This window comes from Gavialis gangeticus, unplaced genomic scaffold (assembly GCF_001723915.1).
Source record: "Gavialis gangeticus isolate Ggan-Ray unplaced genomic scaffold, GavGan_comp1, whole genome shotgun sequence".
Lineage (NCBI taxonomy): Eukaryota > Metazoa > Chordata > Crocodylia > Gavialidae > Gavialis > Gavialis gangeticus.
Window position 1 is genome coordinate 19,821,495 of NW_017729025.1, and position 217 is coordinate 19,821,711.

A 217-nucleotide genomic window follows, 5' to 3' on the forward strand; every position below is an offset into this window, starting at 1 on the left:
TTCAAAACAGCCTCAAAACAAAATGAGGCCAGTCAAAACATTTGAAAAGTTTCGAAACGTTTTGAATTTCAGAGCAGCCAGCCAGGTGGTGGGAGACAGGGGGAGAGCCGGGGCTGTACTCTGGGAGGCTCTGCAGCCCCATATGGCTCAGCCCAGTGGGGAGCGCAGCCCTGGCTTTCCCCACCTCCCGCCACCGGGCTGCACTCCATGGGGCTGG